Below are 12825 nucleotides of genomic sequence, written 5' to 3' on the forward strand. Positions count from 1 at the left end.
AAGTTCTGTGCAGTATCAGGAGAGAACCCAGGGTAGCTTACTGGCTTATAAAGTAACCAGGGCATAAAAAATCTCATGGTATGAAATTTATTGCTTAAATATCTTTCCCCCATTTTTATTTTATTTTAAATAAATGGATTCACTTATATTCTCTTTTAGAATTAGTAACTACAAAGTGTCTTGGAAATAGGAGGAGGATTTTCTTCAAGAATCTACATCAAAGCAATAGTCAAAGCTTCATTATCCATGCAAGTAGATGTGAGAAGAACATGATCACAAATGTTCCTACTGGCCTGTGTTAATTTGCCATTTACACTGAATGTTAATATCTGATTTTCATGGTTCAAATAATAACAAAGTGTTTTTTGTAGCACTTTAGTGCTCAAGTAATGTTAGAATGTTGTAATTTTTAAAAAATTCTCTGCTTATGTTCTGTCATATAAAATACACTATACTGAAAATAAACTGCATCACTTCTCAGACTAAAGAAACATACCCCCAAAATCCTTTCTCTCCCAATGAAACAAACCATACCTTAACTGGGGAAGTTAATTATATGCCTGGGTTTCACAAACCAACTGCTGTTGCCAGCTGCATTCTAAATAAGAGTAAATACAGACAGTTTGAGCTGTCAACAAAAGACATAATTAAGTAGGAAAAATGCTGTCAATAAAACATAGCTACATTTAAAACTTTAGAAAACAAATAGGGCCAACCAGATTTGGACTGTATTGTATAGTCAATACATTCTTAACCACTAAGTAATTGGGTCAAGTAAAAGTAATCTGGAAAGGCTAAGGTCTTCAAACATATACATGGCAAAATAAGATTTTGTTCAAATATAGGTTAAAAGAGATTGTACAGCCTTTTTAAACTAGGGTTCCACAAGAAAATAAAGCCCCACATACAATTATTTGAGGGCTATTTCCCAATTCTGCTGAATTCTAGAAGCATTAGAGAAATGATTCATTACATACAATGAATGTGTTAGGTCTTAATTATCTACCAGAACTGGTTGAGAGGGGATTGTGGAACATCTTATGAACTACAAAAACTGACTGCATATTTTTCAGTTTGAAACATGTCATGGATACAAAAGGCATTCCATCCCTCACTCTTCTAACCATAATGTTAATGTGTATGTTCTTCAAACTGCTTTCACATTTACTGTGTCATTATCCATCCAAACAGCTCCGGTTATCTGGACACAATTTGCAGAAAGCAGATTTTTTACTGCTTAAAAAAAGGTTTTTTACTCTAGTTTCTAAGATAAAATTAATTTTTACTCTGCTGAATACCAAAAGATCCTAACTATGTGGGACATTTAAATTATTAGTAGTATATTTGGCATAAACTAAATTATACAATAGGTCTGCTAGAAAGCACTATCTCTTAGTTACGGTAGAAAACAGTAAATTCTGCAAACTTCTAACGATTAAGGGAAAAAAAACCACATCCGTAGCACCAAGCTGATTTTTTAATGTTTAACCAACTTTTACATTTCTAATTGGAACATATTATGAATCATCATTTCTCTATGTCCACATTTTTCCTCAGATACTTAATATCAAGAAACAAATTGTACAAATTCTATATAATCTATAGACTTTTATAGTACATCTATCTTGGCATAACAGGAAAGAAGAGAGGCCCATTAAAAAGAGAGACTCAGGGGCCGGGCGCGGTGGCTCACGTCTGTAATCCCAGCACTTTGGGAGGCCAAGACGGGCAGATCACGAGGTCAGAAGATAGAGACCACCCTGGCTAACACGGTGAAACCCCGTCTCTACTAAAAATACAAAAATTAGCCAGGCGCGGTGGTGGGTGCCTGTAGTCCCAGCTATATGGGAGGCTGAGGCAGAGCTTGCAGTGAGTGGAGATCGCGCCACTGTACTCCAGCCTGGGCGACAGAGCGAGACTCCATCTCAAAAAAAAAAAAAAAGATACACTCAGGAAAAAAGGAGGGATGGCATGTGATTTCTAGCAAGTTTCACACTCAGTGAAAGGAAATGGAGAAAAGGAAAAAACAAATTAATCCAGTATTCACTGAGCACCACTTAGGTGTTCTAACATTCTTAGAAGATTTGGGGAAAGACTAAACAAAATATTGTCTTCACCTTGTATACTCTGAGGTCTACGGGGGAAGCAAAGAAACAGATGGAAACATCACCAATCCATACAAGGAAGGATATATAAGTAAATATTCAATTATGTGGTGCAGACTGTAAGTGGTGTAGGAACTGAGAGTAAAGCAAGACTAATGAGAACTGGAGTTGTAAAATATATTATGAAGGAAGGCAGATCTCAGCTTACCCTGGCAGGATGAGCAGAAATAACAGAGAGGATAACCATGAGCAAGAACATAAGGGCAGGTTTCTTTCTTTTTTCAGTACTATTTGTAACAACTTGAAAATAAAAGCATTTTGATTAAACGATTTCAAACGTGAACATGGGATTAATATTTGAAGTACTCAGTGAATTAATGCCTTACCAAAAATATATATACAAAAAGTTCTAGCAAAAATTTTGAGTCCCAGATCTACCAATTCCCCTACCATTCACAACAATATATAATTTCACACTTCTGCATACAAACCTGTTTATCCTATATTATGCAATATGAGTATACTGGCATTTCAAACAAATACAGGAAGAAATGGGGTGGGATGAGGAATAACACCACAATGTTTAAGATAAATATTCCACTTCGCTGGTTAAAGTAGTGATTTGAGAGGGAAGGACAAAAAGATATTGATAGAGGCAGGGGACACCCAAATGCCTAGGCAGATAGGGAAAGACTCTCAGTTAAGAAAGAACTTAAGGCTGACTTAATTTTTCATCTCTGTACAAATTAGAAAAGGTTGTCTCACATATTTCACCCTTAAGAAGAGAAAAAATGTCCAACTATGTGAGAACTCCAAAAACAGATGGAGTATCTGAGGCAAATAATATGCTAGAAAGCATTCCAGTAAGGGCTCCTATAAGAATATTCAAATGATCACTCTTTGAAAAAGGCAACACAGCAGGACATTGCTTTAGATACAGTGAGATAACCAGAAGAATTATAATTTCCATTGTTCAGATGAGGATCCAAAATACAACTTATTTATTGAGGATCCAAAATCCAATTTATTTATTTATTTATTTATTTATTTATTTATTTATTTATTTAAAATGTCTCACTTTGTCACCCAGATTGGAGCGCAGTGACAAGATCTTGGCTCACTGCAACCTCTGCCTCCTGGATTCAAGTGATTCTTGTGCCTCAGCCACCTGAGTAGCAGGGATTACAGGTGAGTGCCACCACGCCCGGTTAATTTTTGTAATTTTAATAGAGACACGGTTTCACCACATTGGCCAGGCTGGTCTCAAACTCCTTGCCCTCAGGACTCCTGGCCTCAAGTTATTGGCCCACCTTGGCCTCCCAAAGTGCTAGGATTACAGGTGTGAGCCACCGCGCCAAGCCCATACAACACATTTAAACGACCTTTTTTTTTGTTTTTGTTTTTGTTTTTAAGCTTCCACGTCAGTGTTTTACTGAGACCAGCATTGGGGCATATGAGACACAAGGAATCCAGCTCTGTTCCCTAGAAGCCATCCACAAGGTTTTCCTTGTAGACGTCATCACTCTAGACAATCTGGGTCCTCTTGTCCCGGTGGCAACCCTTAGGGCTGTTCTGGACAGCAAGGGAGCCCCAGACAGACTTGCCAGTAGAGGCATCCAGCATGGGCTGTTTCCCGGCTATGTTGACTTTGAGCTGTACAGACTCCACCTGGGTCCCGTTGAGCTCAGCAACCGCCTGATCTGCTGACTCCATCTTTTCATAGGTGACGAAGGCACAGTTTCTGGGTGAGTCCATGGAGAGGTCAATGATATTTCCAAAAGGAGAGAAGGCCCCACAGAGAAGGGCAGGCATCAAGTCTTCTCCATATACATAGAGAGTATTCCCTTTCCTAGGGGCTCGCCGTTCAAGGAATGAGTCCGACCTGCGGAAAGGACCCTCTCGGTCTCGGTCTCAATGCCGCTCTGGATCCCAATCCCTGTCCGGTTCCCGGTCTCGATCTCGATCCCGATCCCGATCCCGATCCCAATCCCTGTCCCGTTGCCGGTCTCGATCTCGATCCCGATCCCGATCCCAATCCCTGTCCCGCCCTCGGTCTCTATCTCGATCCCGGTCTCGATCCTGCTCCCGATCTCGGCCTCTGTCCCGGTTCCTCTCATGGTTGCGGCTTCGGGGAGGGGAGGCTGAGGAGTGGCCACCACTGCGTTCTTCAGAGCCCCAGTCAAAGCTTCGAGGGGACCATCACCAGCCCCTGGGCCCTCTGCCTCTTCTCCATCTGGCCCTAGTTCTCGAAGTCGATCACTAGAAGACACAAAGCTTTCATACAGAGATTTCCTCTAGGGACGTCTGGATGACTCTCGCAGGTTCAGCAGATACGCTCCTCTGGAACGGCTGGAAAGTGGGGACTGGTCCCTTCTCGGGGTCCTTTAACTTCCCCTCAAGGGTTTGAGAACGCTTGAAGCCTGAGTTCTTGGTCTCAGCCTTGATGGCACTGATGGCTCCCGACTTCACCAGCTGCTTTGCCTGCTCTGTTGCTGTGGCTGTGTCCACGACAGGCTGCTCTGATAGTGAGCGTTTGACACCGCCTTGGCTGGTTGTGCTGCTGCTACTTTGCTTCTTCAGAGTCAGCAGTGCCTTTTTCTTTTTCTTGAGTTTGTTGAATTTCTTCTGCAGAGCCTCCTCTTCCTCGCTCAGTCCGGAAGCCACCAACATGGTGGCTCCTGAGGGGGCGGCCACTGCAGGCCCCACGGTCTCCGGCCGCGCCCGCGCTGGCCGCTGATAGCGGGCTCACAACGATGACCTAAACGACCTGTTTTTGTTCACAGTGCTAGTAATTAGAAGGAATGCAAATCGAATTCTGATATTTTATATTTTGGTTTCTATTATCACTTGATTTTTTCAGAAGAATAAATAATATTATAAAGAATACTCATTATAATAACTTCCTTCTTTCTCATTATAAATCTACTTGGCTCACTTAGGCAAATACTTTTTTTTAATTGATCACCAACCAAATAGCTATAACACTTCAAAAAAAGGACTTAAGAGCTATCTAAGACAACTTACTAATGTTCTAGTTGGGGAAATGATCTAAGTGACTGCCCAAAGATACACAGCAATTCAGTGACAGAGAAAGTTCAAAACAAGTAATTTAAACTGTGATGATTCTAGTTCTTCAAACACTACTTCTAAGTATTCTTAGATTTTTTTTTTTCCTGAGCTTGCTTGCTAATTACTCTGTGTTTTAAGCATACTTCAGTTTCTCCAGCTTATTTCCCAATCACATAGGGATCCAATTCTACTCATATGTTGCATTTCTAAATGTACAATGCTACTTTCAGTCTGGTCCTAGAATTAAAATAATTCAATAGTCTCTAAACTAATCTTTTTATCAGAGTTACAGATCATTCATTAAAGGGCAGGAAGAAGATACATTATGTTCATATTTGGTTTTCATTTCATTGTTTGCTAGGCTAACATATTCGTTTAAAAATATATTCAAGGTATTTTTAAATGTTTTGGGGGAAGTGTCTTCTTTCAGAATGTATACACATGTTTTAAAACAAATGCCATCTTTTGATATGAACTAATTAAACTAGAATCCAGTACAACCAAAATACTACCGTAGCATATAATTTGTGTCTTTTTAGAAAAGAAATATTCCTAGTGTGTTCAAGAAAAGACTATAAATCATTACACTGTGTTTATTTCATATTTCCCATGATACCATTTACTCTAGCTTTTAGCCTTTTATGTGACATTGAGCCATTTTGCAGTTATAAAACAGTTGAAAAGAATGACCTGTTAATTTGACAGGGACGCATTATAATATCTCTCTCTGGCACTATAATATTTTAATTTCTTTTCTGAAGACAAACCAGTTGGAAAGTGACCATCTGCTAGTATGTTAGTATTATTTAGGCAAAGTAATGAACAAATGTCCTCCTTTGCAGTAAGAAGAAGATGACTAAATGAAAGAAATCCAGGGTGAACAACTGAAACAGACTGATTCAATGCCATGTAAAATGCCTTTTTCATTATTTATTTACAACTCAAACAACAGCATTTTAAAACATGCATTGATAGTATAAATAAATCTTCTGAAATCTACTTTTTACACTCACCCAAGAAATATATTACAAAGCAAACAATTAAAAATAAAACTTTCTATCAATTCTTCTCATATAATTTCTTCAACATCTATTTAAACATAGATAGGCTGTCCCCATCATAAACACCTTTCAAACATGTGATTTCAAAAATGTAAACACAGTAACTTAAATTTCTCAGGTTGCTATTTTTTTCATGTATTTTGAAACATTTTCCAAAAATATATGCCATCCACATTCAATGAGTTAAGAGATATTTATTTACCAATAAATTATTACAGGAATGTCAAATTAATTAATAAATAGATATCTGATCTTAATTATGGGTAATTTCTCTGTATGTATAAATGTGGATCCTACAATAAGTACATAAGCTGTGTACCTAATGAGAAACTCCTTCATGTTAGATACGTTAAGGAAAAAGAGCAAAGCATGTCACTGAAATACTCTTCTTGTGCCTGAGGGAAGTGCTTTGAACATGAAAGATTTGCATACTTGGAAAGCTATGGCTTCCCTGAATCTCTGGAAAGCTTACCAGATGAGAGTAAACTTACAAAACTGTAGTCCAATTTTTAGGAGCAGAAACTATAAATGCTTATTCATTACAACTGCATAGTATTCTAGTATAGCAAACAAATGGAAAATTATGGATTTTTATAATAAACATTCGTAGCCAGTTTTTAAAAAATCTGTAAACATGAATTTACTGAGATTTTTCTTTCAAATAAGATTAAACTGGCTATGTCAACCCTGACTTATGATTAACACCGGGTAAACATTTTAAACGGATTTAATTGCTATTAAGCAGATAAGTCACACTCAATAACTTCTAAAGGTAAGGTATCCATATAACTACCTATAAATGGCAGTAGCTAGGTTTCTTTTAAAGTCTATCTCTAACTTGCCTTCCCCAAAATACCAAGAGCTTTTATTTTTATTTTTTAACAAAGCAAGGTTTTTAAAGCAAACAACCACCAAAAACAAACAAACAAACAAAAAAGCCATGTTTTGCATGTATTGTTCCTAGGTTTAATTTCAGTAAAATGTGGCTCTAAAAATAAATGTGATACACGCTACAAAATTAAATATTCCTGGTTCATTCAGGTCAAACTAGGAATGTGTGTTGTTTTTTGAGTATCTCCAGAACCCCAAGTACACACACATTAAAATACTGAAACAATTTACTGGCTCCTTCCATGACTTAACACTGATGTAGCATCTTACTATACATATCAGGCAAGATTCTCAGTACTTTATGAATAATATTATAATTCCTTTAATCCTCCTAATAGTAATATTTTAATCCTCATTTTAAAGATATATAAAACAAAGCAAGAGAGGTTAAGTGGCCCAAGGTTATGAATAGAAGAACTGTGATTCAGACTTATTCAGACCAGCTCTAGATTATGCTCACAGCACTATGTTATGCCACCTTAGTCATGTCAATCGCAGCAATAAATTTTAATGCACAGAGGTGAAGACAAATATTCTTAAGTGGGAAAGTCAATCCTGAGAAATATATACTACTTTATGCCACCTTGACGTGAGAATATCTATTAAAACAAAATGTTGTTAATTCATGGACACTTCAATACAAACTATTAAAAAGGATGGCCAGGGAGACAGGAATAGGAGTTAAGGCTCAATATTGTAGAATGAGGGGTTGGGCAGGAGTGGTTAAGATGAGCACTCAGAGAATCCTGGCTCAGGGAAGGAATCTAATCTACTTTGAATTCCACTACATTAGAAAACCGAGGTTGTTGATAAACCTCGGCCACAGTCCACAGCTTGGAAACTATGGCTAAAAGTTTTTGAAGCTGAACTTCCACAAGTAGATTTAGCTGTGTAAAAGCTAAAGGTAGGGAATAACAATAAATGTCAAGAAATCTTAATAATTTTTCTCTAGTTTGAGGATTTGAGTTACCTGGATTCTGTCACTAAATTACTACCTTACCCTGAACAAAAACATCAAGTCTTGAACTACTCTGCATCTGATCCTTCGAGTCACAAATTAGGGTGTTGAATTATCAGCTTCAGAAAGCCCTTTCTAACTTCTACAAGTCTTTAACTTAGTCACTCTAGTTAAACAAGTACTTATTGATAGCCAGGTAACTCCACTTATTAATACATGAAAAGCTCTGTTAAGTACAAATCAGGGAGTTCTCTAGTGGTTTGAAAGGATTTAATAGAATCAGAGGAAATAGTAATTTTATAGCACATAGAATGAGTGTAAAAGGTCACATATTGTCTAGTATTATTAAGAGGTTTATAGCAAATTAAAATACTACAGATTACAATGTAAAGATATATCATAAAAACAAATATTGGGATTCTTAAGTATTATTTTATGACAGAGTATATATAAAATTATGATAAAAATAAATGATAAAAGGTATTTAACTTACAAGTATCCTCTTCAAAAAATATTTCAGAAATACATTCAAAGCATATAATAAAACCAATCTTAATTCCACTTTCGACCAGGCATCAAAAACTCTACATTTTTAATGTATTTATTTCATATAAAGTCTTATATGAAATATAAAGCACTGATAACTCTTTAAAAAATATTCTAAAAATTAGCTCAAGTATGGTAACTTTGGTAAAATGTCCAACTTTTTACAATACCTTAACCATTTATTGAAAAACCAAAACATGATAATTCTCAAGGTCTAGACTCTTAGAAGTAGACTTGTTTTACAAGCACTTTTTATACAGTATTCTCCTTATGCACTTTAAAAAGTTGAACTACTATAGCAAATGCATAATTGATTTATAAGGGAAAAAGTTCAAGTGAAGGACATAATATTAACTGTGCATTAGAGAGACGGGGTGGAGGAAAATGTACCTCTCTGGAACATTTTGAAAGCAATGATTACAAAAATGCAAATGCCAGATACAGGTGATGCTTTCCACTTCACAGCAGCACCTAAGTCACACACAAACCCTAAGCCCCCTCCAAAAACAGTAACAAAAGGACAGACTACATATCAAGCTACAAATAAAAGGCAAGTGTTTTTCCATTATGGACATGTAAGAAGAGTGCTACACTTAATTAGTATTTTAAAGAGTAAGATTTAACTGTTGTTCCAAATTTATCCAAGTACATCAAGAATCTGGTCACAACATGGTACAATATAAATAGATTCAAACATATCACAGTTAAAAATCCTACATAACAATGAACAATGCTATTAACAATCTAATGGAATATAACATACTCATAATGTTTCTGTCGCTGAAAAGCATTAGAAAGCCGTTTTAATCAAATTTTGCTTCCTAAATTCTGAAATTCTGTATTTTGTTAAATGACAGAAATAGATCTTTATTTTCCTATACATTTTTCATCCCAAACCCATACGAATAACTACTCCAGCCACTCAGTTGTCAACCCAACACTATAAGACAAGCATTATTAGGGAAGCGGGCCGGCAGTTGTTCGCTCCGTCATATCCCTTTAATGCAACTCTGATTTGCCTTTGTTCTGACGGTAGCAAACAACTACTTAAAAATGACCCAGCATCACTGGGCTGCCTCCCATTATTCCACACTTTTGTTTGACAAGGTCACTTGCAGCAGAGATTTTGGGGAGAAAGAGTGTGCAGCCTATAGAAATAAGAGTTTAAGACACAGGCAACGCAGCCATTTTTCCTCTGGCAGCACAAGCAAATTAAAACTTTAAAAAGAAGGTCAGGTACAGTAGCTCACACCAGTAATCCCAGCACGTTGGGAGGCTGAGGCGGGTGAATCACCTAAGGACAAGAGTTTGAGACCAGCCTGACCAATGTGGTGAGACCTGTCTCTACTAAAAATGCAAAAATTAGCTGGGCATGGTGGTATGTGCCTGTAATCACAGCTACTAGAGAGGCTGAAGCAGGAGAATCGCTTGAACCCAGGAGGCAGAGGTTGCAGTAAGCTGAAATGGCGCCACTGTACTCTAGCCTGGGCTACAGAGCAAGGCTCCATCTAAAAAAAAAAAAAGAAGAAGAAGAAGAAATGAAAGGGAGACGAGAGGAGGGGAGGGGAGGGGAGGGGAGGAGGCAAGACAAGACAGACAGACAGAAAGAAAGAGAGACAGAAGGAAGGAAAGGAAGGAAGGGAGAGAGAGAAAGAAAAAAGAAAAGAAAAGAAAAGAAAAGAGAAAAGAAAAAAGAAAGAAAGAAGAAAGGAAGGAAGGAAGGAAGGAAGGAAGGAAAGAAGGAAGGATTGATTGATTCAGGAAGAAAGCAAGTGGAGAAACATTTCGGAAAAACTCAAGGATACACTTTCAGCTTTATCTTGGTTTTAACTTTCAATAAAAATTTAATTTATGACTAATTTCATTAAGAGGAAAACAGACAGGTACCTCTAGGTACCTGTGTAATTCCATCAACTTCATAATTCCATCAGATGTTGACTGTTACTTTTGATAAATTTTACACAATATATAAATCAATCTGAAACTTATAGGTAAAATGTTTAATCAATATTCCGCCAAGGTTCCAAAAGGTACAACTGACACTATAAAGCATGGGTCCCCTTTAATTTTCAGCTTGACCTATGATCTTCGGAAGGGCTTAAAGCTACATTACGACAATTTCATACAATTAAGTTGTTTCCAAAGGGAGCCATGAAGACTGAAATGGCAAGTTTTCAATGCCATGGAAGAATGTGAAGAAGGAATGTTGCAGGAGCTACCCAACCAAAACAAATCATGATTTTGTGATTTTGAAAGTTTATGACTGGGAAAAGATCTAAGAAACTCTTTACACATTTTTAGGATAAAACTCCCTAAACATGACATAGAAATCTGAAGTTAAATAGTTATTGACAAATATTTATCACTCCTCCATCTTTGTTACCTACATATATAATTAGAGAGCTTTGTACATTTTTCATCTTGATATGTAACCATCAGAAGGAATATGAGTCAATAGTAAATTTCAATATTTTATTAATGCTTAACTAAAATAAAACAAATTCTTTTCAGCAACTTTGGCACTTTGGATGTGTTTGTTGGTAAGAATTAGATATTTCCATATGAGGGGTGGGACTAAGAATCAATTGATTACACCTTAATTGACCTCATTTTCTATTCAAAGATTATGATAATATTAATAGAATATACTATTCAAGTTTTTAAATAATTTCCAGCCTCCCTCCATCCAACATGATCAGCAAATTTTACCAGTTCTTGTCTCATGTAGAAGGAATTTCAATTCTAAAACTGTTCTGATTACCATAGCTGGGTTGATGTTATATACCTTGTAAGGGCTACTCCATTTTCTGTAATTCTTAGCCATACACTCTGATCTATCATTTATAATGTTCAAGTAAAATGGGTTTTTTACATTTCAGTCAGAATTACCTCTTTACTGTCAAAACACATTTACAAAGTACCAAATTTATAGACATAAAGAAGTAAGTATTATAACTAAACTGTATTCAAATTATCCAGTGCTAACAAGTATTCACATAGTAAAAAAATAAAAAGAGGCTAATGATAATCCTTTATGACAGCCTTCACTTTCACAGAAAGATTTAAACACTCTAGTAGTTCACTATTAAGAGTATAGGACAGAAGATTTTCAGTTTCATTTATATTCAAAGCAGAGAAATCACCAAAACTCATTTACATCTCTCCATTTTCCTTACAGCATGTTAACAGCAGCTGGTCAATACCATTTTGGAACTAGGTAGGTAGCTTAAAATGACTTTACATGTCAAGAGCCTGAATTAAAAACAAACGTGAGCTTTAACTTCATTTTCATTTTAATCTACATTCTATATACTGATTTCATACTACAAATTTGCTCATTTTAATCCATGTTCTTCAGAGAGTTAAGTATTATTTAAGCTGATATAGCTGAAAAAAAGCCAGTAAGAAATTGTGTTTCTGATATTCATATTTAACTTTACTTATTTTTGCACACAACAAACCTTTTAGCTCTCCTTTATACTGATGAACACTAAAAGACATTAACACCATCACAATAGGAAAATCATGACTATACTGTTTATGTACTAGTCCTTAAAAATCCAGAAAAATATCTATGTAGATATGTATAGCTAAGTGTCCTCTCTTGGCAATGACTTTTTAGAAATAATGATATAAAATAATTCAAATAATTTTCAAGGACATATGCCTCCTTCTACTTAGTCTGACATGTGAGTATTACATCAGCCAAACTGAAACACAAAAGTCCAATCAGCACCAACACTTGATTAATCTCTCTCTGATTATCAGAGAGATTAATTTGTCCAGTGACAAATTAATACTTAAAATCAATAAGAAATGAGGTAAGACCTATTGAAATATGTGAACTGAAGAGTATATTTTATTTTTCATCTTCTAGCAATAATGTAGTCACTTATGTTTACCATTTGACTAGACAATAACACTGTCTTCAATCCTAAGCCAAGAGAACAAAGCTGGAGGCATCATGCTACCTGACTTCAAACTATACTGCAAGGCTACAGTAACCAAAACAGCATGGTACTGGTACCAAAACAGAGATATAGACCAATGGAACAGAACAGAGCCCTCAGAAATAATACCACACATCTACAACCAACTGATCTTTGACAAACCTAACAAAAACAAGAAATGGGGAAAGGATTCCCTAATTAATAAATAGTGCTGGGAAAACTGGCTAGCCATATGTAGAAAGCTG

The 12825-nt window shown here is 36.3% G+C and overlaps 1 protein-coding gene and 1 pseudogene across 50 annotated transcripts in view; both read right to left on the reverse strand.

The window, feature by feature from the left end:
• The window catches only part of ADGRL2 (adhesion G protein-coupled receptor L2), a 683665-nt gene that overhangs the window by 110447 nt on the left and 560393 nt on the right, over positions 1 to 12825 (reverse strand). The gene's annotated exons all lie outside the window — the stretch shown is intronic.
• On the reverse strand, positions 3439 to 4854 carry LOC123571808 (negative elongation factor E pseudogene; annotated as a pseudogene).

Source organism: Macaca fascicularis, chromosome 1 (genome assembly GCF_037993035.2).
Source record: "Macaca fascicularis isolate 582-1 chromosome 1, T2T-MFA8v1.1".
Lineage (NCBI taxonomy): Eukaryota > Metazoa > Chordata > Mammalia > Primates > Cercopithecidae > Macaca > Macaca fascicularis.